This window comes from Neophocaena asiaeorientalis, unplaced genomic scaffold, assembly GCF_003031525.2.
Source record: "Neophocaena asiaeorientalis asiaeorientalis breed wild unplaced genomic scaffold, Neophocaena_asiaeorientalis_V1.1 scaffold314, whole genome shotgun sequence".
Taxonomy (NCBI): domain Eukaryota; kingdom Metazoa; phylum Chordata; class Mammalia; order Artiodactyla; family Phocoenidae; genus Neophocaena; species Neophocaena asiaeorientalis.
Window position 1 is genome coordinate 1473208 of NW_020175489.1, and position 26114 is coordinate 1499321.

Genomic DNA, 26114 nt, shown 5'->3' on the forward strand with positions numbered 1-26114 from the left:
TTTTTCGGCTGTGCCACGCGGCTTGTGGGATCTTAGTTTCCCAACCAAGGATGGAACCTGGGCCCCCTGCAGTGGAAGCATGGCATCCTAACCACTGGACTGCCAGGGAATTCCCTACCATTGACTTTTATTTATTTACTTTTTTTTGGGTCTCTGCCAGCTATACAGTTTTATGACACTGTTTCCTCTAATACACATAGAATAAGATTTATAATACATAGGAAAATTATGTACATTTTCAGATGCTCACTTCCACAATTTATATCAGTATGATCCTGGTAAATGGAAAAATGAAAACAAAAATGTGTTTAAAATTTTGGGCTGTTTTTTTAAACTGCCTTATTGAATAAGACTTTGTGCTAGAAAAGCTTTAAAAATCTACTAAAGTTCAAAAATTCTAGGTTTGTTTTTTTAATTAGGGTGTAGTTGCTTTACAGTGTTGTGTTAGTTTCTGCTGTACAATGAAGTGGATCAGCTATATGTATACCTGTATCCCCTCCCTCGTCCCTCCGTGCCACCCCTCCCCACATCCTACCCATCTAGGTCACCACAGAGCACCGAGCTGAGCTCCCTGCGCTATACAGCAGGTTCCCATTAGCTGTCTGTTGACTTTTAAAATAATAATGGTGATAATATTAAGCTGAATGACTCAGTAAATTTTATCATGCAATTTAGTTTTCTGCAGGAAAAAGTACCCACTTATTGCTTGCACCTAGAGCTCACCATCCTCATCACCCTCCCTTGGCAAATTGTTGTAATAGGAGATTATTGCAGGAAAGTATAGAGGGCAATATGGGAAGAAGTTTCCATAAGGCTAGTGAAGAAGAGAGCCAACATTTTCCTAAAGGCAGTTGAAGCCATCAGAAGACTTACTTTGTTTTATTTATATATTTCCTGTTTGTTAATTTTCCCTATCATAAATGAGTACATATTTGTTGTCAAAACAATGAAAAATAAAGTAAAATATAAAGAAACATTTTGGTTATTCATGTTCCATACATGTAGTGAGCCTTTGTTAACATTTTAGTTATTTATTTCTGTCTAGTATCTTTTCACGCACATACACTACATATGTTCATATTTTACATTTATGTTCATGATGTAAATGCAGTTTGATATCCTGCTTTTCTCTTAGCTGTATATCATGAACATTTCCCCATACCAATAAAAATTATTTAAAGTCATTATTTATTAAGGCTCCTTAATATTCCATTATTTGGATGCATTAAAATTTTTATAATATCATTGCCTTCCATAAGCTTACATTCTAAACTACTCATCCAGAGTACTCAAAAACTAGCCTCAGCTAAGTTTGCTGCAGGGAGTCAACCCCCATTTATCTTATTGCCTTATGCTCTAAATTAGAATTGGGACTGGAATCTGACTGGATAGCTAAATGTACTAAAGTTATACTCTTTATTGACCCGGGGTTCTTCCGTATCTATTTCCTCAGCATTGGAGGAAAAAAATATATATATTGCGGAAAGTTAAAGGGCTCATTATAAGAATAAAGCTAGAGATGACTTAAAATATTTTCTTTAGTCTTGTACCTTCATCAAACTGGTGACACTACTATATATTTTTCGGTAACAAGGTATCCAAACAAAATGAGAAACTATTATGTTTGCCCTTGTCTAGCACTTACAAGATTGGGCTCCCACTGAAGCCCTATGTGTTTGTTTTAGATCTCCAGATTTACATTTTTTCTTTTTAACTGAAGAACCAGTTGTTCACTCTGCCCGCTGGTCACCTGGTCCAGATCTGACTGCACCAAGGATCTGAGTATAAGTGAAGATATGCATGACTCAGCCTAATTTGTTGAATGGGGTGCTTGATGCTGAAGTAGCTCAGAAGGGATCACTTTGGATTAGAAGGGAATAATTATGGGGCATTGCCACCTGCAAATTTATTCATGGCTTTGCCTGAGTTTACAGCTGAGCTTTGGGCTGAAAAGCTCTTAAACATGATTTATCAACAGCTTCAGAAGTCTCCATGGGGTCTGCACTAATTCAACCAGGACTTTCTGCTACTGAAAAGAATTTAAGCACCACTTTCCAGGGGCATTCATGACCTTCACAGATCAATTTAACAGGTCATTTCAAAGTTAAAAAACAAAGTATTTTCAAAGCCACTAAAGTATTCTTAATGTAACTGTAGTCTCACTCATATTGTACCATGTCATACAAGTTAGAATTTTCTTCCTTCCTATTTTCTGTGATATGATTTCTGTCACAGGTTTATTTTAATAGAAGTCACTTTCTTAGGTTATAAAATCTACCTGTCATATCAGAGCTTCATTTTAGGGCAAGACCAGGTTTCCTTGTGAGACAGCAGAAGACTTCAACCAAGATACTGCCAGATAAGACATCAAATAATTCGTTGGATTTTTAACTTTGTGACTTCTATTAGTTGTAAAGGAGGAGATGCTGCTGTCTTGGGTAAGGGCAGGATGAAGCTGTTTAGTTAACAGATTTGAATACTAATAGTTTGAATTTATTTTATTAAATGCTCCAGTGTTCCATGAATGAATATATTTTAGAAAATGAAGTATCCTGTGGGGGTTAATTTCATCATAAATAGAAGATACATATTTCTGTAGTACCCTGCATTTGTATGAAGTTTTCTTCTACTTCAAAGTACTCGTCTCATATAAGTCTTCTGGCAATTATATGAAATAAATAGGTCAAGGAGAAAGTTTTTATTACCATCGGAAAGGAAAAAAGCTGAGAAATCTTTTGAATGACTTTTTCTGGTAAAAGAACCTAGTTCTTCAATGATTGAATTTACATAATGGCTTGAATTCTAATAACGAGAGTTTTTAGGAAAAGGTCAAAGTCAAAAACACCTTGGGGCTTTTTCTGTCTTCTTTACCTTTGAAAGTCTTAACAAAAGACTCTTCTGGGTATATGAGAAGTTGACTGTTAGTGACCAGCTCTCTTCTATTAAGGCAATCTTTGGACCAAAGAGGAACTGTTATTACTATAGTGATACATGAAGACGGAGACACATTAATTGTATGCATCAATTTCCTTTGTGCACCTATGTATCAGTCAGGATAGACTGGGTTATACTGAAGTAAAATCAACCCCCAATTTTAGGCCCTAATGATAATAAATGCTCTGTGTCCATGTCAAGTCAGCTCTGGCTCTGCTTCCTTTTCTCCTTCACTCTGCCATCCATTTAATGTAACAGCCTCTATCTAGAATACTGTTTGTCTCAAGCAGAGGGAATACTAGACATGGTAATCTACAGTCTTCCTTTTAAAAGTTCTAGTTAAAATTGACTGCATTTCACTGTTGAAAAGAAGTCACATGGCCAGGCTGATGCCAATGAATACAAGGATGTATTATGCTGCCGCTGGGAGTGGAAGCTAATAATTGTCCATATTAAAATCTACCATAATCTTGAAAAGGTCATTATGAAATGGGAAAATGGCTTTTACCAAGTTTTAAGAAACAACATTTTGACTTTTGCTTCCAGATATGATGGAATGGCTTGTTATAAACCAGTGCTTTTGATGAGAATAACTAGAACAGCTGAATTAAAAAAAAATCTTTTAAAAGATATCAGAGTGTCTCTCAAGCCACTGGGCCTTGACAGTCCAAGATCCTGGAGCGAAGAGAAGCTTATTGACTTGGGTCAGCATTCTATGCATTGCTTTCTGCTAGAGGGCATTTGTTGACTCTTAAGAGGCACACAGTAAGAGGCTAAGAAGCCAAGGGTAGGTGAGATGAGGCAGCTGAGAAGCAAGCAGAGTTTAAAACGATCTCATGGGACTAAGAATACAGAAAGTGGAGATCTAGAGTGCCAAAGCATCTAAGACTTGAGAGCCCAAGGTTCTGGTTAGGAGGGAGATGTAAAGAAGAGAGCCCACAATCTGCAACAGTTTTTCCCTTGGGTCATTTGCTGAGTCTTAAACTGCATAGAGCAAGAGGCTTAGAAGCCAAGAAGATAAACACTAAAAAGATAAGCAGAACTGAGTTTTTAATAGAAACAACGGAAGCAAAAAGAAAATTAAATAACATATTTAAAGTATGGAGAAAAATAGCTGCTTATTTTGATTTCTGAACTAAGTAAAAATACCCTTTAAAAGATAAAGGCATTTCTATACAAGCAAAAACTGAGAATTTGTTGCCAGTGGACTTGAATTAAAATATACATGAAAGAAATCCCTTTAGGCAGAAGAAAAATGATACAAGACCAAAAAATAGGGGAAAATAAGAAGAAAAGTGGAGAAGGTGGATATGTGAGTAAGCCTAAGTGAAAATTGACAGTGAAAATAATAATACAAATAATGTGCTTAACCATACGTAGAATTAAAATTGATGACAATAATTACACAGAAAGTAGGAGAGAGGAAGATAAAGTGCAAGTGTTCTAAGGACCTACCATTGTCTGAGAAGAGATAAAATTCTAATTTATATTAAATTTTAATAAATTAAGGATGCTTATTGCACTCTCTAATGTTATCCCTACAAGTAAAAGAAGTATAATCTGTTATGCATTTTTGCAAGAAGAAAGACAGAAAGATAGAATATGTGGAAAAAATTAGAAATGAAGAGCAAGACGATAGATTCAAATCTAAGTAGAGAAATTATTACATTAAATGTAAGCAAAATAAAATGTCCCATTAAGAGTTGAAAAACAACACACATCTCTAAGCTATTTGAAAGAAATACACCTTAAATTAAAGGAAATGTTGAAACAGAAATGTTGACATTTCAACAGAAATGTTGAAAATCAAATGTTAGGAAAAATTATAACATGTAAACAAGCCATAAAAGTGCTTTATAACTAAATTAGTATCAGACTTATGGTGAGTTATTAAGAAAGTTTCCATACATTTCAAACTACTAAATCACAGAGATTATTTCCTTTGATCATATTAGAATTAAATCTAGGATTCAGGGCTTCCCTGGTGGCGCAGTGGTTGAGAGTCCGCCTGCTGATGCAGGGAACATGGGTTCGTGTCCCGGTCCGGGAGGATCCCACATGCCATGGAGCGGCTGCGTGTCAGGAGCCTGTGCTCCGCAGCGGGAGAGGCCACAACAGTGAGAGGCCCACGTACCACAAAAAAAAAAAAAAAGATATTGATAAATCTAGCATTCAATTACACCATAACTAGAAAATTCTCAAAAATTTGGGAACAAGCAACAAAATTTTAAAAAAGAACAAAATTATGAGTAAAAAAATAAACTACAAGGGAATGAAAAGGTATGTTTTATTAACTTATAAAAACAAAAGACATATACAAACTTTCAGATGCAAGACTATCAAAATAAGAAAGCCTTATATTCATATCTTAGAGAGGTACATACATGCAGTCATTTATTTTCTATAAAGATGACACAGAATGCAGGGAGAAAAGTACAAATTACTCTAGAAATTGATAAACTCAATAAATTGGATATCTATATGAAAAAATAAATATTCTCTACCTCACATATAGATACAGTCAAATTTCAGTTAACTGTACAATAAAAACAATAAGACTTCTAGAGGAGAGCCTAAAAGAATATTTTCTAATACGATTAGCATCCGAAAGGCACAAACCAAAAGGAAAGATTGATAATTTGGACGACTTTAGTTTTAATAAAGAAAATCAAAAGACACTTAAGAATAAAAAGGCAAGTCACAGAGTTGGAGAATATATTTCCTCCCTATATATAGAATATACAAAGAATTCCTACAAATCAATAAGAAAACAACCACGTGGAAAAATTGGCAAAATGTTCAACAAACATTTCACAAAGAGGATACTCAGGTTGTCATAAACATATGAAAAGATGCTTAATCTCATTAGTAATCAAGAAAATTCAAATTAAAACTAAAATACGATAGTACTACACGCCCCACAGAATGGTTGAAATTTAAAAGATGGACAGTACCACTTTGGATGAAAATGTACAGAAATGGGTACTCTTCCACATTGCTAGTTGGGGTATAAAGTAATACAACTTATTTGAAAGTTTGCTTGGCAGATTTTATACACCATTTGACCAGCAATTCTGTTCTTACGTCCAACAGAAATATGTATATATAGAAACCAAAAGACTTATTCAAGATTTGGAGCAGGATTATTTGTAATAACCCTAAGTTTAAAACAAACTAAATGTTGGTCAACTGTAGAATGGATAAATAAATTGTGATATAAATCATACAAGGAAATACCATGGATCGATGAAAATGAATGACTATGCAACAATAAGGATAAATCTTACCAACCTAATATTAACTAAAACAATTTGGTAGCAGAAAGAACTATCTAATTGTGATGGAAGTTAGGGTAATTTTTATCTTTGGGGAAGAAAGTATACTAATTAGGTGGAGTCAGGAGATAGCTTGGGGTGCTATTATTGTCCTATTTCTTGATCTGTGAATTGGTTGCACAGTGATGTTAACTTTGTTAAAATTCATTGAGCAGTATACTTGTTTATGTCATACCTAGATGAAATCTTACCTAAAAAAATCAGTGTTTTGGCTTGGAGCAACATCTTTTTAAGAGCTACTTGGTGACAAATAGAGAGAGGGCCATGTGTAGAATGTGATTCGGATTCCCTTTCTCATTTTATTCCTTTCTTTTGCTCTGGAAGTAGAAGCTTATTTATTTTCCCCCTCCATTACCAGAAGTGTTGCAAGTTCAGAATAGTTGGTAGCTTCTTTTCTCTATATTAATTTATCTTTCTGAAAATCACCCAGATTGATGCCTCTGGATGTATTTGGAATGTCCATGGAAAAATTAGATATCAAAATGAAAAAGGCATAAAACAAACGAGCTTCTTTTCACGTTGTGAGTTTTTGTTTGTTTGTTTTTTGTGGTATGCGGGCCTCTCACTGTTGTGGCCTCTTCCGTTGCGAAGCAAGGCTCCGGACGCGCAGGCTCAGCGGCCATGGCTCACGGGCCCAGCTGCCCCGCGGCATGTGGGATCCTTCCGGACCGGGGCACGAATCCGTGTCCCCTGCATCGGCAGGCAGACTCAAAACCACTGCGCCACCAGGGAAGCCCCACGTTGTGAGTTTTAAGAATGTAAATATGAATCAGCAAGTTTTAGAGGTAAAATCTTCTAGGAATAGCAAAGGGGAAAAATAATAAGAGCAGGAATGCCAGTGCTCTAAGACATTCAAGCCTATGTATAGGTAGAGTGAGCAGACATCAAGGGAAAAGAAGTAAAGCATGACAAAGTATTCTGAGGTTTGGTTTCGCCAGCACTGAAACTGCAAACAGATGTAAGGACAAATTTTCATTTTCTCTAGGTGAATCATGTTCTCTACCGTGGCTCTGTAACAGATCTTGCATCCAATTTCTATTTGAAATAATCACCTAGTGAGGACTTTGCTGGTGTGGTAACTTGTTTAATGCTGTTTTGTGTGTAGCCTGCAGGCTGGCAGAAACATGACAGGGGCAGAAAGCACAGGCAGAAGGGGTCTCTGAGCTGGAATGAGCAGAGGCAGAGAGAGTGGGTAGCAAATGAAGAATTTTTCTGCTATCACCTTACAATAATTTATAGTACTGTCATTCTGCCTTTGTTGTATCTTTGGACCTTTTTTTCTTATATTCTGAGAAAAATACATTATATTTTATATGATATCTACAATGATTACAATATGATAAATGTACCAAGAAGCAGCTATTTAGTTTGGGTCATGGCTAAAGATGCTCGCATCCAGGCTTGCCTGTCTGTTAGTAGTCCCATTCACTATCAAAAGTGTCCCAGTTTGTCCAATATATTACATGGTCATCTTAGATCAACCTTATTGACTTTTTTAAAAATAAATAAATTTCTTTCTTTCTTTTATTTTTGGCTGCATTGGGTCTTCGTTGCTGCGTGCAGACTTTCTCTAGTTGTGGCGAGCAGGGACTACTCTTCCCTTGCGGTGCGTGGGCTTCTCATTGCGGTGGCTTCTCTTGTTGCGAAGCACAGGCTCTAGGTGCACGCGGGCTTCAGCAGTTGTGGCTCGCGGGCTCTAGAGCGCAGGCTCAGTAGTTGCGGTGCTTGGACTTAGTTGCTCCGCGACATGTGGGATCTTCCCCGACCAGGGCTAGAACCTATTTCCCCTGCATTGGCAGACAGATTCTTTAACCACTGTGCCACCAGGGAAGTCCAACCTTACTGACTTTGAACGTCGACTTAGGACTCAACGGGTGATTGCTCCCCTAAATCAAAGAGGATGTAAGCTATATTTTAAAGCTGAAAAAAAATCCCTTCCTAAGAAGCAACAGCCAACTCATGTTAATATAGAGGTTTTTTACTTAAGTAATAGACACATCTAAGTGTGTTCTGTCACATAAACTCTAAGACTATATAAGTCTAGAAATACACAGCCATTGGCCTTCATAGCAAAGGGAGGCCACGTGTATATGAAATCTGTGTAAGTTTTATATGATGGTGGATATCTTAAAGAGTAAAGATAGAAAAAACAATTTGAGTTACACCCAAATGGGCTGAACCTTTGAAAAATATTTTATGTTCTCAGATGAGATTTGGCTATTATTGCATGACTTTGCTTTATTTACTTCCTGGGTTTTCATCAAAACTGAAAATAGAACACCTGTATAATGGATATTTGTATAGAAACAAAAGTGATTATGGCTATGAGATGCCTCCCCTCCCTGTTTTATTCCCTCCAAATTTTCCACTACTTTGGGGTTTTATTCAGTAGCTATTGATTATCTATTGTGCTCATGTATCGTCTGTGGAAGTTCATGTGTGCGCCCTTTCCCTGCAGGACTCAGAATAAGAACAGTGTCAGACATTGCCTTTTGTTGTCGGGGGAGGAAGGCAAGAGCCCTGATTGTTATCCTTGGTTTGGCTAATTTTTAAACAACTGCCTGTATTTCTGCTTTTCTTCTCCCCGAGCTGACAGTCTATTTGCTAATAAAGGATTTTTATGTTCAAAAAGAGGGGCAAGGTTTTATTAGAGATAGAGTCCTATTTTATGCTCATTCAGAGGGAAGAACTCTCACTGCTGAGCACACACAGATACACTTACACGCATGCATTCATGCACATACACAGACCCCAAACACTTGCCTTGTAAAAATGTAGTATGTAAAGAGACTTTTGGTGCTCATACTTCATTTATGTTCAGGAATTCCTTTGACTTCATATTTAAAAACATGGCTTGTTGCAGTATTATGAAAATGCAAATTACTGCCACAGAGCATAGCTCATTATGTATGTAAAATAGAAACCAAGTTCAAAAAGAGAAACCATGCTCAAAAATCTGCAGTTGCAGCTAGCTAACCTCTTCCAGTATTTCCTCCTCTAAAGCCCCGTCCTGGGTCCAAGCAGGGATGTCGATTGAAAGCACCATCTCACTGGCCTACTGCATGTATAATACTGTATATTATATTCTGTAAAAGGTGAAACTTTTCAAACAAACTTTTAATAGGAAACTTAAGGGAAAAAACAAAACAGAAAAGCACTGAAATGGATGAGTCTAAAAAACCTGGTGTTTCTAATCTTAACCAAAGATGACCACGAAGGGGCTAGGCAGGCAGAGCTCAGGCAACTGGCAGTCCTGGTCTCTTTACCAGACTTACCACATCATCTTGGGAAATCCTGGCTGGAGATGTACCGCCAGCCCTTCCTTTCATCCTTGCCCGTTTCTTTACCTTCTTTATTTTCCTTCTACCACAGTCACCTAACTTAATGGGGAAAATGAAAACCACAGACATGGATACCTTCCCAGAAAGATGCTTCTTTCTCTTCCAGTGAAGAACTTAGAGCTATCCATTCTTAATTTTAAAAGTGATGCATATTTATTGAAGGGAATTTAGAAAATCAGTTGTATAAAGAAAATAACAATTTACATTGAAAACAATCATTGTTAACATTTTAGAAAACTATTTGTAATATGATGATCACGTTCCCAGTCAATGAACATTATTAAAATACATTATTTAAATGACTTTTCATTCTATTATGCTGAAGTTTTATAATTTAATGTATAATTGTTGGATATTAATATTATTTCTAATTTTTCACTATTAAAGATGGTGACATGATAAATGTTTGTGAATAGAGGTCTTTGCACTTTTGGAGGCATATTTACCTAAGTGTATTCCAGGCAGGTTATACTAATTCCATTTCTACTAATAAGTATATGATAAGTCGGTACTGCCATATCTTTAGAAGAACTTGCTACTTTTAAATATATATTTTTCCAATTTGATAAAGAACGTGTGTCTTCATTTTGAGGGGAGAACATTAGAAAAAAATCTATTGACTTTTTGCTCTATGAATTTCCTGTTTTTGTTCTGTGCTCATTTAAAAAAAATAGAATCAAGTGTATTTTTTACCTCTTACTATATGCTTTACTTAGCTTTTTTTATTCGTTCTTTTCTTTTGTCCTTCCTGCCTCTCTCTCTCCTTCTCTAAGATAAACAGATTTCACTGGAAATACTTCTTAAAATAACATTTACAAAATTGTGCTTCCAAGATGAAAGATTTTCTGTTGACTTTGATTTATAATTTGGAGTAGGTTTATAGTGCTTGTTCCTCTTAAGGAACAAACAATTTCCTCTTCAACGTGTAAAAGAAAGAAAAAGAATGAAACTTAACAGTGACTTATTTTTTTCTTTTAAAACACCTGGTTTCCTGTTCCCTGTTATTAAATCTAATAGTTCTTATGATGGAAAGATTTATTTTTTCCCTTTCTTTTCTGCCTGCTTTGATTTATGCTGAATTAATGTAGTACCTGGATTCAATTGTGCCTGCATTAATGAATAGGCTAAAAACAATGACATTTATACTCCATAGTATAACATAGAAGACACAGAGATACAGTCCAGCCTGTGAATTTCTTCTTTGATGTACCATCCACCATAGGCTACTGTTTTCTAAATTTACCTATTTTGTTAGTAAGGACATTTCGGAAAGTTACTTAATCTTCCTGACCTTAGATTTCTCAGACACAAAATGTGGATCTTTGTTGGGCTTGAAGTTTTGTTTTGTTTTGGTTTTCCCTAACTTTTTAATATAATTGTAGGTTCATAGGTAGTTGTAAGAAATAATACAGAGTGATCCTATATATCCTTTACCAAGTTTCTTCCAGTTGCAACACGTTGCATAACTGTAGTGCAGTATCACAGCAAGGAAATTGACCTTGGTCCAATCCACTGACTTCATTCAGAGTTCACCAGGTTGATGTATGTGTGTGTTATCTTTTTCTGTGAAGGCTGGCAGTTTTTTAATTGCCTGATACCTGCCTACCTTGTGGTAGGTTCTCAACAATTGTTTAATAACAATATTTGCCTAGCTAGTATTTCTTCTCCTTTTCTTCAAATAGGAACCTCTGGGAACTCTTAGGCTTTGATGGCTTATCACAGTGAAAATGATGGATTTGTTCAGTGATACAAAACTCACACTTAATTTCTTATGCTACTCCCAGGCATCTCATAGAAGGAGCTCAGGGCTGTTTAGTGGCAGAGCCAGGGCTTGACACCAAATCAAATCGTCTGACTCCTTCTGCTATAGTACTTGTTTCCCAACCTTGTTAGACTATAAGCATCACTGAGGTGGTGATTCTCACACTTAAGTGTGTGTACAAATACCTGGGGATCCTGTTAACTTACAGATTTGGATTCAACAGTACTGGAGTGCAGCTTGATATTCTGCGTTTCTAGCAAGTTTCTAGGTGATGCTGCTGATCCACCACCAACACCTTATGTTGCAAGAATCTCAACACTTGCTAAAAGTTCTGATTTCTAGTGCCTTCTTCCCAACATTCTGGTTTAAGAAAGCTAGAGTGAAGTCTAGGACTTCGTATTTTTATCTAATATCCTAGCCAATTCTTAGGATAAATTACTTTTGTCAAACACTAAATATCATTTATATCACCTCCATCCAGAGTTTCTGATTCTTCCAGCTCCTTTTAAACATACACATATTGTTTACCTTAATATTGTGGCTCAGAGATTTGGTGCAATCAGTGTTTTTTTTCTTTCTTTTTTGGCTTTTTTCATTGTTTTATTTTGCTTAGCTTGGCTTTCATCTCTTGAGGACCAAAAATCCCAAAGTAGAATTGAACTCTCTTGCTGAAAGTTTAGTTCAACTCGTAAGAGCTTTAAGGTATTAAAATAATTTCAGTACCATTCCATTTGACATGCAGGGATTTTATCAGTGCTTTAAAAAGTCTTCCTAAACCTGTATATAACAGCTCTTTTTCTGATCTAAGTAAATAACACATTGGACTTGCAACCAGAAATTTTTTATCAACTCTGAATTTACTCTTCTTAGGTCCAGATAAAAAGTGGTGCTTAATCCCCTGAAGATATAGACAGTTACGTGAGCTGGTCGTATTGATAAAAGAGAATCATGGCCAGAGACGTATGGCTGGGTTCAACTGTAAAAGCTGAAGCTGTATAAATCATCAAATAACATGGGAATTGGAAAATATCATTATAAGCAACTTGTATGAACCCTTGATGTTTTAAATTAGCCATGAAATGTGACTTGCTTTGTAATATTTCAGAGCTTCTGAAAATCCCAGCTTTTAAATCGAAATTTTCCTGTTTGGCAGTAACACAGCAGTCCTACAAAATAATTTACAACAATTTGCTTTGTTAGTTATCCCTTTTAAGCAACCCTTGAGGGGAGGAATACATTATTAATCCCCATTTTATGGATGATAGTATTGATGTATTAAGAGGATTCAAAGCTTTGATTTAGCCAACATTGCATTTTTTAGTCTCAGTCCAAAGCTCTCGTCTTTACTTAGGCCAGGATGCCTGCCCTTATTATTTTGGTTTATCTTGATAAAGAACACAGGATCAATTTCCAAAAGTCAACTTAAACCACTTAGAAAAATAGGGGTAAATATAGCAGCATTGCTTTCTCAGGTTGATACACTAAGGTTTTCAGTTTTGCAGCACTATTTTTATTTTGTAATTGCTATGAATATTAGCATTTGTACATCTTCTCCAAATCATACCATAGGACTACTATCTTAGAGGAGTTTACCTCAGTCATTTTCAACAATCAAGTAAAGGAGAGAAGACATTGCAATTCTAATTGAAGTATGTATCTGTACATTGTGGACTATACTACCCAATTCCCTGAACATTTTGTTCTTTAATTAAATATACACTTTGCCTTGGTGTTTTACGTTTGGAGAAGTATTTTTACATACAGATTAAAAAAAACAAAACTCTTTGCTATAACTGTGTGATTCTGTAAAGCAGATCTTAAAAGATGAGGTCATTGATGCTCCCTCAGAAAGCTGAAGAGACTCTTGTTCAGAGGCAAGAATAGAGCCCATTTATTATAGCTTTTGCTTCAGTTCCCTTTCTATGGCAAAGGAAGTATTGATAATTGAAAGTAATACAGTGATCATCATCCCCACTCCTGGACTCAATATATATTTTACTGATTTAGTTTACACAGTTGTTTTTCTAAGTGTGGTACCCAGGCAGTCGACATCAGAATCAAAGACTGACTAAAAGAAAGATACCTTTAGTGTTCCTGGCAGCTACAGAAAGAGGATTGGGGGGAAATCTTGGAATCTGCTCTTTAACAAGGTCTCCAAGTGATTTTCATGCTTACTAAAATCTGAGATCCATGGCATAAGAGTAAGGGGCTTGATTCACATCTATCATAGAAGCTATTCTGCTCATGGAAGCTGTTTGAGATCTGTGAGTAACTGGATTGCTTTGTTTCAATACAGAGTGCACTTTTTTCCCAGTGTAATCTTCACTTACTGAAATAGCCTACATCTAGCAAAACTGTTTAAACATTGCAAGCAATCCAGGTTAACAAGATGGTTGAATGTTCCTGAAACCTTCTCACATAACGTTTTCACCTAGGTGGGTGGACTCCTACCAAGGAAACCTTGCTGCTCAGGCTAAATACCTGGGCCTATAGTTAGATTTACTCCTCCTACTGGACTTTCTGGGAGTGGCTAATGGTGACCTGTGCTTACTGTAGAGGGTACAGCAAGTTTTTCTTAGCTGGGCAATTTGCTTTAACTGTCTACATTTTTATTACCTTCTTATCTCGAGTGCTAAATTTGATATCTCCTTTAAAGTGCATAAACATTTTACTGAATCTAGAGCTCAGCCATACAATAACCCAGAACTAAGGGAGGCATAAAATGTAAAGGGCCACTCTGAGTTCTCTATTACTTCCTCATATTCTACTATATGTAGTACTAGTACTTGATCTTCAAAGAGAGCATGTTCTAGTTACCTGGAATAGTACACTAAGTGAAGAAATATTGTAAGGTTTAATGTGCTAGATAAATATAATGTGACATTATTAACATCATTATCAAGAGAAATGGCATCAAATAAAGTTCTCTTGTTTATTTAAAGGAGCAAAAGCAAGGCACTTTTCAAAAAATTTTTCTAAAATCCAGATTCCATAGTTTTGACATATTGTATGCTCATGTAATTTCCCATTTTAAAATTTTCTAAGATCCCTTCATACAGAAAACTCTTTCTATCATCTCTGTTTCCATTACTGCTTACATATTCTTGGGCATTAACTCAAATTTTAGACAATGGACCAGGGTGAATTAGGGTCCAGAAAATGCCCAGGGGTACGCTGAACCTAATGGGTGCTTAAGACCTTGGCAGAAAGAAAGGAGGAAAGAAGAGTAAACTTTGGTGTGATTTGGGCCAAGCTTCTCAAGCTTCTTGAATTTTTCTTCTATAAAAGCATATATGTGGGGGATGGCGGAAAGGTAAGATGTGGAGATCACCTTCCTCCCCACAAATACATCCGAAATACATCTACATGTGGAACAACTCCTACAGAACACCTACTGAACGCTGGTAGAAGACCTCAGACTTCCCAAAAGGCAAGAAACTCCCCACGTACCTGGGTAGGGCAAAAGAAAAAAAAAAAACAGAGACGTAAGAACAGAGATGGGACCTGCACCTCTGGGAGGGAGCTGTGAAGGAGGAAAGGTTTCCACACACTAGGACGCCCCTTTGTGGGCGGAGACTGCAGGTGGCGGAGGGGGGAAGCTTCAGAACCACGGAGGAGAGCACAGCAACGGGGGTGCAGAGGGCAAAGCGGAGAGATTTCCACACAGAGGATCAGTGTCGACCGGCACTCACCAACCCAAGAGGCTTGTCTGCTCACCCGCTGGGGCGGGTTGGGGCAGGGAGCTGAGGCTCAGGCTTCGGAGGTCAGATCCCAGGGAGAGGGCTGGGGTTGGCTGCATGAACACAGCCTGAAGGGGGCTAGTGCGCCACAGCTAGCCGGGAGGGAGTCCGGGAAAAAGTCTGTACTTAAGAGGCAAGAGACCATTGTTTCTGGGAACATAACCCCACCCATTAGCAGAGAGGCTGGCTAAAATCACAATAAGGTCACAGACAACCCAAAACACAACACCGGACACGGTCCTGCCCACCAGAAAGAAAAGATCCAGCCTCATCCACCAGAACACAGGCACTAGTCCCCTCCACAAGGAAGCCTACACAATCCACTGAACCAACCTTAGCCACTGGGGGCAGACACCAAAAACAATGGGAACTACGATCCTGCAGCTTGTGAAAAGGAGACCCCAAACACACTAAGTTAAGCAAAATGAGAAGACAGAGAAACACACAGCAATTGAAGGAGCAAGGTAAAAACCAAACAAACCAAACAAATGAAGAGGAAATAAGCAGTCTACCTGAAAAAGAATTCAGAGTAATAATAGTAAAGATGATCCAAATTCTTGGAAATAGAATGGAGAAAATACAAAAAACATTTAACAAGGACCTAGAAGAACTAAAGAGCAAACAAACAATGATGAACAACACAGTAAATGTAATTAAAAATTCTCTAGAAGGAATCAATAGCAGAGTAACTGAGGCAGAAGAATGGATAAGTGACCTGGAAGATAAAATAGTGGAAGTAACTACCACAGAGCAGAATAAAGAAAAAAGAATGTAAAGAATTGAGAACAGTCTCAGAAACATCTGGGACAACATTAAACACACCAACATTCGAATTATAGGGGTCCCAAAAAATGAAGAGAAAAATAAAGAGACTGAGAAAATATTTGAAGAGATTATAGTTGAAAACTTCCCTAATATGAGAAAGGAAATACTCAATCAAGTCCAGGAAGTGCAGAGAGTCCCATACAGGATAAATCCAAGGAGAAATGTACCAAGACACATATTAATCAAACTATCAAAAATTAAATACAAAGAAAAAATATTATAAGCAGCAAGGGAAAAACAACAAATAACATACAAGGGAATCCCCATAAGGTTAACAGCTGATCTTTCAGCAGAAACTCTGCAAGCCAGAAGGGAGTGGCAGGACATATTTAAAGTGATGAAAGGGAAAAACCTACAATCAAGATTACTTTACCCCACAAGGATCTCATTCAGATTTGACAGAGAAATTAAAACCTTAACAGACAAGGAAAAGCTAAGAGAATTCAGCACCACAAAACCAGCCTTACAACACATGCTGAAGAAGTTCTCAAGGTAGGAAACACAAGAGAAGGAGAAGACCTACAGTAACAAACCCAAAACAATTAAGAAAATGGTAATAGGAACATACATATCGATAATTACCTTAAATGTAAATGGATTAAATGCTCCAACCAAAAGACATAGACTGGCTGAATGGATACAAAAACAAGACCCATATATATGCTGTCTACAAGAGACCCACTTTAGACCTAGGGACACGTACAGACTGAAAGTGAGGGGATGGAAAAAGATATTCCATGCAAATGGCAATCAAAAGAAAGCTGGAGTAGCAATTCTCATATCAGAGAATTTAGACTTTAAAATAAAGACAAAGAAGTACACTACATAATGATCAAGGGATCCACCTAAGAAGAAGATATAACAATTGTAAATATTTATGCACCCAACAGCAGCACCTCAATACATAAGGCAAATGCTAACAGCCATAAAAGGGGAAATCAACAGTAACACAATCATAATAGGGAACTTTAACACCCCACTTTCACCAATGGACAGATCATCGAAAATGAAAATAAATAAGAAAACAAGCTTTAAATGATACATTAAACAAGATGGACTTAATTGATATTTATAGGACATTCCATCCAAAAACGACAGAATACACTTTCTTCTTAAGTGCTCATGGAACATTCTCCAGGATAGATCACATCTTGGGTCACAAATCAAGCCTTGGTAAATTTAAGAAAATTGAAATCATATCAAGTATCATTTCTGACTACAGCACTATGAGACTAGATATCAATTACAGGAAAAAAATCTGTAAAAAAACAGATACATGGAGGCTAAACAATACTAAATAAACAACAGATCACTGAAGAAATCAAAAAGGAAATCAAAAAATACCTAGAAACAAATGACAATAAAAACATTACGACCCAAAACCTGTGGGCTGCAGCAAAAGCAGTTCTAAGAGGGAAATTTATAGGAATACAGTCCTGCCTCAAGAAACAAGAAATATCTCAAATAAACAAGCTTAACCTTACACCTGAAGCAATTAGAGAAAAAAGAACAAAAAAAACCCAAAGTTAGCAGAAGGAAAGAAATCATAAAGATCAGATCAGAAATAAAGGAAAAAGAAATGAAGGAAACAATAGCAAAGATCAATAAAACTAAAAGCTGGTTCTTTGAGAAGATAAACAAAATTGATAAACCATTAGCCAGACTCATCAAGAAAGAAAGGGAGAAGACTCAAATCAATAGAAGTAGAAATGAAAAAGGAGAAGTAACAACTGACACTGCAGAAATACAAACGATCATGAGAGATTACTACAAGCAACTATGCCAATAAAACGGGCAACCCTGACGAAATGGACAAATTCTTAGGAAAGCACAACCTTCTGAGACTGAACCAGAAAGAAATATAAAATATGAACAGACCAATCACAAGAACTGAAATTGAAACTGTGATTAAAAATCTTCCAACAAACAAAAGGCCAGGGCCAGATGGCTTCACAGGCGTATTCTATCAAACATTTAGAGAAGAGCTAACACCTATCCTTCTCAAACTCTTCCAAAATATAGCAGAGGGAGGAACACTTCTCAACTCATTCTACGAGGCCACCATCACCCTGATACCAAAACCAGACAAAGATGTCACAAAGAAAGAAAACTACAGACCAGTATCACTGATGAACATAGTTGCAAAAATCCTCAATAGCGTACTAGCAAACAGAATCCAATAGCACATTAAAAGGATCATACACCATGATCAAGTGGGGTTTATCCCAGGAATGCAAGGATTCTTCAATATATGCAAATCAGTCAATGTGACACAACATATTAACAAACTGAAGGAGAAAAACCATATGATCATCTCAATAGATGCAGAAAAAGCTTTTGACAAAATTCAACACCCATTTATGATAAAAACCCTCCAGAAAGTAGGCACAGAGGGAACTTTCCTCAACATAATAAAGGCCATATATGAGAAACCCACAGCCAATATCGTTCTCAGTGGTGAACAACTGAAACCAATTCCACTAAGATCAGCAACAAGAGAAGGTTGTCCACTCTCACCACTATTATTCAACATATTTTTGGAAGTTTTAACCACAGAAATCAGAAAAGAAAAAGAAAAGGAATCCAGATTGGAAAAGAAGAAGTAAAGCTGTCACTGTTTGCAGATGACATGATACTATACATAGAGAATCCTAAAGATGCTACCAGAAACCTACTAGAGCTAATCAATGAATTTGGTAAAGTAGCAGGATACAAATTAATGCACAGAAATTTCTGGCATTCCTATACACTAATGATGAAAAATCTGAAAGAGAAATTAAGGAAACACTCCCATTTACCATTGCAACAAAAAGAATAAAATACCTAGGAATAAACCTACCTAAGGAGACAAAAGACCTCTATGCAGAAAACTATAAGTCACTGATGAAAGAAAGTAAAGATGATACAAATAGATGGAGAGATATACCATGTTCTTGGATTGGAAGAATCAAAATTGTGAAAACGACTGTACTACCCAAAGCAGTCTACAGATTCAGTGCAATCCCTATCAAACTACCAATGGCATTTTTCACAGACCTAGAACAAAAAATTTCACAATTTGTATGGAAACATAGAAGACCCCAAATAGCCAAAGCAATCTTGAGAAAGAAAAATGGAGCTGGAGGAATCAGGCTCCCTGACTTCAGACTCTACTGTGAAGCTACAGTAATCAAGACAGTATGGTACTGGCACAAAATCAGAAATATAGATCAATGGAACAGGTTAGAAAGCCCACTCTTTTACAGCTACATGTAAAAGAATGAAATTAGAACACTCCTTAACACCATATACAAAAATAAACTCAAAATGGATTAAAGCCCTAAATGTAAAGCCAGACACTATAAAACTATTAGAGGAAAACATAGGCAGAACACTCTATGACATACATCACAGCAAGATCCTTTTTGACCCCCCTCCTAGAGACATGGAAATAAAAACAAAAATAAACAAATGTGACCTAATGAAACTTAAAAGCTTTTGCACAGCAAAGGAAACCATAAACAAGACAAAAAGACAACCCTTAGAATGGGAGCAAATATTTGCAAATGAAGCAACTAGCAAAGGACTGATCTCCAAAATTACAAGCAGCTCATGCAGTTCAATATCAACAAAACAACCCAATCCAAAAATGGGCAGAAGACCTAAATAGACTTTTCTCCAAAGAAGATATACAGATTGCCAACAAACACATGAAAGAATGCTCAACATCACTAAGCATTAGAGAAATGCAAATGAAAACTACAATGAGATATCACCTCGCACCTGTCAGAATGGCCATCATCAAAAAATCTACAAACAATAAATGCTGGAGAGGGTGTGGAGAAAAGGGAACCCTCTTGCACTGTTGCTGGGAATGTAAATTGATATAGCCACTATGGAGAACAGTATGGAGGTTGCTTAAAAAACAAAAAATAGAAATACCATACGACCCAGTAATCCCACTACTGGGCATATACCCTAAGAAAATCATAATTTTAAAAGGGTCTTGTACCACAATGTTCGTTGCAGCTCTATTTACAATAGGCAGGACTTGGAGGCAACCTAAGTGTCCATTGACAGATGAATGGATAAGGAAGATGTGGCACATATATACAGTGGAATATTACTCAGCCATAAAAAGAAATGAAATTGAGTTATTTGTAATCTGGGTATGGACCTAGAGACTTTCATACAGACTGAAGTAAGTCAGAACGAGAAAAATAAGTACTGTATGTTAACACATATATATGGAATCTAAAGAAAAAAAATGGTTATGCAGAATCTAGTGGCTGGACAGGAGTAAAGACGCAGATGTAGAGAATGGACTTGAGGACACGGGGACTGGGAAGGGTAATCTGGGTCGAAGTGAGAGAGTGGCATCGACTTATATATACTACCAAAATAGATAGCTAGTGGGAAGCAGCCACTTAGCACAGGGAGATCAACTCAGTGCTTTGTGACCACCTAGAGGGGTGGGTTGGGGAGGGTGGGAGGGAGATACAAGAGGGAGGAGATATGGGGATATATGTATATGTGTAGCTGATTCACTTTGTTATGTAGCAGAAACTAACACACCGTTGTAAAGCAATTATACTCTAATAAACATGTTAAAATTTTTTTCAGAAAAAAAAGCATATATATGGAATCTAGAAAAATGGTACAGATGAACCTATTTGCAAAGCAGAAATAGAGACACAGATGTAGAGAACAATCGTATGGACACAGAGGTGGGAAAGGGGGAGTGGGATGAGTTGGGAGATTGGGATTGACATATATACACTACTATGTAAAAAATAGATCACTAACGAGAACGTACTGTATAGCACCAGGGAATTCTACTCAATGCTCTGTGGGAAGGAAATCCAAAAAGGAGTGGATATATGTATATGTATAGCTGATTCACTTTGCTGTGCAGCAGAAACTAACACAACATTTTGAAGCCACTGTACTCCAATAAAAAAAAAAAAAAAAAGCAAAGACTTGTATTAGATTATCTTTAATGTAGTTACCAGCTCTAACACTGTGAGTCTCAATGAAATCTAGTCGAAGGGGGAAAGGAGAGAAAGAGATAAATATATATATATATATATAAAGAGAATAGACAGAAAGAGGAAGTAACAAAAGGAGGAGAAGAGGAGAGAGGGAATAGGGAAGTGGTTGAGAGAGCGTCCCACCAATTACCTTGGCTGTGATTCCTTGATGCTGAGCAAGGGAGACCTTATCTGGTATTCAGAGGAATTCAATAAACAAGTGAGTAACTAAATAAATCACAAAAATCATAACATAATCATATCATATCATATCATATATGATAATCATATCATAATCATAATTTTCTCAGACAAGGTTGATTTAATAGCCACTTGGCCCTTAGTTTCATGAATTATTCTTGTATCCCTTTGGATACTACCTGTAGTTGATCGAGTTATATGGCATCACTGATTTGGACACTGTTACGCTTGGCTTGTAGAAGCCAGTAAATAGAAGACAGTTTATGAGAGGAATGCTAAAGGTGGCTGTGATAGATCTAAAATGTTATTTCCATTCATTTAAAAAGCTTCTGAAATATAAATAACCCCAGTGTGAATGGTAGGGCACTTAGCCTATCCAGTTCCTTTGTTCGCTAATGACTGCAAAAGTTCACTCTCACCTGCAGAGTCATAAAAGTTTACAAATAATAACAATACATGAACAGCCTCTCTGCCAAAATTCCTTGACCATGTCTTATTTTATTGATTCTACCCTCTAAATGTTCTACTAGAGGAAGAATGAATACGGATATTTAACAAGATTTTAGGAGAAATCAATATTAATGTATTTAGCAGCTGAGTTTAATTTTTAAAAGGGAAAAAGTCTGCATTAAAAAGGCTAAAGCTTAGATTTATTTGTATGCACTGAGGAACAGTTGGAAAGGAAGGGTGTTTTGAAGTTCAGTCAGCCGGACAGATCACTGGAGGGAGCTCTAACTTCACCACAAAACCAGAACTGAGCTCTTTCTTTGTTCTTAAATTTCACATACAGCCGATGCCCACCCGCCCCCCCCCCAATAAAATCAGTAATAAATACGAAAAGTGTCTGGAAAGGAAAAATGTGGTTTTGGGGGCATCACATGCCACATTTGCTTACAAATAAAGACAGAACCACTATTCAGAATTGGCAATATTTAAACAATTCAAAAATACAATATATATAGTTAGAGCCACAGTATACACTTTGTATGAAAAATACTTTGAAAAATATACTTTAAAACTCTCCACACTGTCACACCTCACCCCCATTATAATAGTGTAAATCCAAAATGACACCACTCTCAAGGCCAGCCAGGCAGAATCTGGCTTTGGTGTTCACAGAATTCACACAAGCTCTTGAGTACTTTATACGGGAGGAGACTTTGTAAAGGCGTGGGTGATATCTTGGGCCCATTCTTAGCAACATCACAGCTGTTTCTGTGTTGGACCAGCTTTATGAAGGGCATTTACTTTTTCAGAGGCTGAGTGGTGTGCTTGATAGCACCCTGGATTGGGAACCAGAACACCTAGATTTTCATCACTGCTGAAATCCTAACTATATGTGAGCCTGTGGGCTTTATCGTCTTCACATTCCTGATGAAACAGAAATATGAAAAGGTTGAACTAAGTGATTTCTAAAGTCCCTTCTAATTTTTAAGTATGATCATCAAGTTAAAATTGTTTATTTGCTTTTTCAGTACGAACTGACTCTGATTATCATGTATGTTCATAGAGGGTGATATTTAGAATTCACTTCTGTCATTTAGAACCCCTACCCACCCCCGAATGCTGTGTCTATCTTAAATACATTTTCCAAGAGTTTTCCTACACCTTCCTTCTTATATACCCTTCCTCCTCCTTCCATTGCTTACCTGGTCCTTTTACAGTTGGCTCCAGCTAAGAAGCAAATCTGCACTAATATTCTGAAAAAATGACTCTCAGTATCTTCAGGATCAGGCCTAACCTGGTAGGAATTCTGGGGACTTAAGCAGGCTATAGAGCAGGGTCTTCTGGTAGGGATTTGTTTAATTAAGGTGTTACCTCGAGCCAAGTACATAATTTGCAGGACCCAGTGCAGAATGAAAATGCAGGGTCCCTGCTCAAAAAATTATTAAGAATTTTCAGATGGTGACTGCAGACCATTAAACCAAGCCAAGGGAACTTATGAACGTGGGGCCGTTATGTCATAGTATGTGACTACACAGGTCACATACCCAGGCAGCCATTCGTGCCTGGAGTGGTGGGAACCCTGGGTTCAGTCTCACTGGTGCATAGGACTGAGTTTGACTCCAAAAGCATTATCCATGAAAAAAAACAACCCAATACAAATAAGGTAACATAAAAGCAAGCCACTCCTGCCAACTTATTTTTTTAAAGGTGACAAATGGTTCCAACAAAGAAGCTCTGATTATGTTTTGGCCAAATCCTTAGAAGGATAATCAGTTAAATAGTTTCGGAAAAAGCACTGTGGAAAGGGAAGGTGTTGAAATCATATGATCATTTTGTTTATACCAATTAAAATTTTCATTCTGAGAAGGTGTAATGGTTTCTTCCAAGTAGTTTCAAGAAATTGGAAAGCCAGATGGAGATGCAAACAGTGGCACAAAGACTGACAAGAAGTTTCCTGGAGGGACTGGCGAAGTATAGGGAAAAGATGCTTTCAAAAGGCTAGAGGCATTAGTTTACCTCTACTACCCAAAGCTTTAAAATAAAGTTTGTAATAGATCAACTGTATAATTTCTTCGTGTTTTTTTCTAACATTTTATTTTTGTCTGATTCTGTTATTCTAGTGGGGAGATTACCTTGGCAATGTATACACTGTATTGTAACCTTTGATGGGATATTTGTGGTTTCAAAACAAGTTCAAAACTTTTTTTTCCTTTCAACAATAGGCATTAGTCAGCATTGATTGACTTTATGACAGTGTTCCTTGGCATTCATTTTTATTTGAGCTCAGAGGTCCAAGTAAATTGTGTTAATATTTTAGGTAGCATCTTGTGATTTGCATTGGCTGAGATCTGGAACAAGACAATTCACAGCTGTGAATTTGTTTTTTCCTCTCTACACAGCACAACTTGGTGGCATCCTGACTGCCTCAGAGAAGCACCATCATCACCTTTGAGATGGAGTCTTAGAAGGCTTCTTCCAACCAGTTGTAAGCAGGTAAGTTTGCATTAGGGCTTCTGCTGCCTTCTCTCCCTCTTCCCCAGGTTCTGAGTCTCCTACTCCTACCCTCATCTGTGAACAGAAGCTTATACTTTTCGACTTTCAAGTTTTCCTTCTCTTGCAGTAGTCCTCTTTCTCTCTTGAGTTAAAAACTAGCCAATCTGCTGAACTAAGTGTTACTAGTTTGTCTACTGGTGGATGACTATACACATAGGTGCACTTCTAAGTACTATGTTTGCTTTTCCTTGGAGCCTGCCGCTATGAGAAAATTTAAGCCAAGTGAGAGTCAGAAACGTAGAAATATGTCATGAGGAAGGCCAGAAGGAGAGTTGACTTGGGTAAGGAGTGGTAGATATATTGTGACCTTAAAATAACAAAGTTGCTTACTTTCTACCATAAAGGCAATCCTAATTCTTAGATAGTATATCTCATCCTTTTAAGGGTGTGTTGGCCAACCAAAGATAATTTAGAGAAGCTAAAATTCAGGAATCTGAAAACAGTCCTTAATTATAGCCTTTGCATTCAATTCACAATGAAAGCAGATTGAATTTAAACTTCCCAATAACGTAGCCCTCGGGGCTAATGCTCTTGGGATAAATTTAAAATGAAACTGTTTCATACTGAAATCCATTAGTCATTTCTTTAGCAAACCCTCTTAGGTAGGGCCCCTTTAGCCTACATTTCCTGATTCTGCTGTACTTTATGGTGTTATGACTAGGTCCCAAAGAACACTGTGGAATGCAATCTGTAAAATCACTTTTTACTTAAAATTTTAAAATCAAAAATGACTGGAGAAAAAACATGGTAATTATAGCTTAACATAACAATGCAGAGGATACAGCCTGCAATGTAGTAGTTTCAATCACCATTATTATTAGCACAGTTTTTAGTAGTCATTAGTTGCTGAATTTTAAAATGTTTTGTTTATTAAGATAAAAAATAGATTTTTATTTATGCAAAAGATGCCATCGAATCAGTGTTCCAAAGGTGGTGAGGAGTTAGTTTTCTCATTATCACAAGATCTTTCCTCAGGCATGCTGCAGAGAGATATTTCACTTACAGCTAAAATCCACCCAATTGCATAAGGAAACAAAGGACATTTCTGCCCAAGGATTTGGTTTACACAGTTAATTTGGAATCATTTTAGACTTACAGAAAATTTGCAAAAATAATATAGAGAATTCCTATACACCCTTCACCCAGCTTCCCCTAATGTTAACATATTACATAAACATAGTACAATGATCAAAACCAAGAAATTAATATTGGCAAAATGCTATTAACTAAACTATAGATGGTATTTGAATCCCAACAATTTTCCCATTCATGTCCTTTTTTTTGGTCACAGAATCCAATCGAGAATCCCACATAGCCTTCCGTCTTCAAATCTACTTAGTCTCTCGCGTTGTGTAAAAATTTCCTCAGTCTTTCCTTGTCTTTCTTGATCAGAGTCATATTTCAAACAGGATTTATTCCTTTGAGTTGAATAATAATGAAAGAACAGAAAAATCCCCAACATTTGGGAACTTTAAGAGAAAAATTATATATTTTCTTAGAAATCTTTCAAATTATTAGAGTATGCTTTGCTAAAATTATGAATTAAACTCTAGATGATTTAAATATTTAAAAAATATTTTTGAAAGAAAAAAATTTTTTCTGCACATTGCTGTTTTGTTCTTTGTTTGCAATGACCTGTCTTGAGCAGTTTAAATCTAAAATAAGACTCCTTTGGGAGTGGTTTTTGGATTTATAATTTAGAAGAATTTTTACAGAAATGGAATTAGGATAATTGCTCTATGGCCTCTTTGGCTTAAATTAGAAGGAAATTTTATTAATTGTGTGGTATAAATTTACTCCTTTAAATAGCTTAAAGTAAATTTCAGAGTAGTAGTAGTCAAATTCTGCATGTAAATACTTGTATATATTCTATGTTCCTAACTTAAGTTTCTGAAAACATTATTTATATATATAATTTATATATACAATATAATTATATATATAGTCTGTATATATATGTAGATAGA

General features: G+C 36.6%; 1 protein-coding gene across 1 annotated transcript in view; it reads left to right on the forward strand.

Annotated features, from left to right (window-relative positions):
* DNAJB9 (DnaJ heat shock protein family (Hsp40) member B9) overlaps positions 1–26114 on the forward strand; it is a 409736-nt gene that overhangs the window by 291620 nt on the left and 92002 nt on the right. The window contains exon 7 of the transcript XR_003006362.1: positions 23994–24087. The gene's annotated coding sequence lies outside the window, so the exon portion shown is untranslated. The remainder of the gene's footprint in view (positions 1–23993; positions 24088–26114) is intronic.